Here is a 1596-nt window from a genome sequence, read left to right as displayed (position 1 = left end):
TCGTATCTGAAGATTCATCTGCATTAACATATATATATATTATATTATATATAAAAATACTCAGATCTACACCATAAATTAACTATGTTTTTCTTTTTAAATCTTATGCTTTTGGCCAATTGGCCACCTAACTGTGTCTCTATCTGTTTAGTTATTTAATCAAAGGTTGCCTTCACCAAGCATCATCTGTTACAATCATCCTCAATGAGTCTCAAACTGGGTAGTTTTTCATAACAAAATAAAAGGACAGGTCAATGATTACATCTGCTGAACACCAGACAATTTTCTGACTAACTTCTGCTTCAGAAATTTCAAAGTGAAACTCCATATTGTCTTGTAAATCTGACTTGCCTCTAAATCTTCAAAGTGTGCTCTTTCCCAACTAGCTCATTTCAATTTAAAGACATTCTTATAGTAACAGAGGACATTGAGAAGGTTTCAGTGGTTCCATTTAAACTTCAATTTATCTCTGATTATTTCTATATGCCACCCACAACACTACCACTACATATTCTCAAATGGTAGAACTGACTCTCTGTTGATTTCTGCATTGAAAAGGGTAAATTCCTCATTTCACTGCATCAAGATTCAAATGCACATTTCCAGTTAGTAAAGGGGCAGTTGTGTGTTTATTTCCTCTAGATTAAACTATGTCTTCATAGCTTGAAGAGCACACAAAATAGTACATAATCATTAAAATGATAATTAAGTTGAGAGGGTTGAAAAACAGCTCTTTAGTTCATTATATAGGAACCACACCATTTAACAATCAGCCTTTCCCTGGCAAAATTATGCTATAGGCTGGCAGGTATAGTGTATCTACGTTATTCATTTATTTCATTCGCTTCCAAGAGTCATTTGTTTTCTAGTTCTAAAATAATGTGAGAACAGATAACTAGAGATCTGACAATTACATTGCAGCAAAAATACACACCTGACGTGTAATTATCAATTTGTGGAGTAAAACAAGACAAAATCCTCCCTCTCCTGCCTACCAAGGAAACAAATTACTTATTTCTGCCCTTGGTAAAGCAAACTATACTAAACTATATAGTAAATACCATGAAGAGATGTCACTTCACAAAATACATACAACTACCATTTCCAAGGAGACTGAAACACTTAAAGTTATTCAGAAGTGACCACAGCAGTGCTGGAGATTTTCATTTCAACCGATCAAAATTCACATACTTTTTTGTGATAGAGATTATGGAATACTCTGTACTTTGGGCCCAATCCTGCAATACTGATGTCTGTAACTCCCATCAGTTTCAATAGGAGATGCATAGACTTAAGGACTGCAGGACTGGGCCTTTCTATATACTGATAAATTCAATTTTTTTCTTTTACTCCCCGAGACAATTTCATTTTATAATTAAAAACAGCTGCCCTGTCTATGAAACATTTATCCACTCTCTGAAAGCCAAGGTTGTAAGATATTTCAAGATTTCAAAATATATGTAGGTTATAAAATTTATTTATGTAAGCATTCAGATATGTATAGATGTAAAAGGTATTTAGATTTCACAACAAGCTTCAACAAGTATATATTACTAAACCTGGACAATACATATGATTCAGAATCTACACGGGCAC

Source organism: Emys orbicularis, chromosome 1 (genome assembly GCF_028017835.1).
Source record: "Emys orbicularis isolate rEmyOrb1 chromosome 1, rEmyOrb1.hap1, whole genome shotgun sequence".
NCBI lineage: Eukaryota > Metazoa > Chordata > Testudines > Emydidae > Emys > Emys orbicularis.
This window is presented reverse-complemented; position numbering follows the sequence as displayed.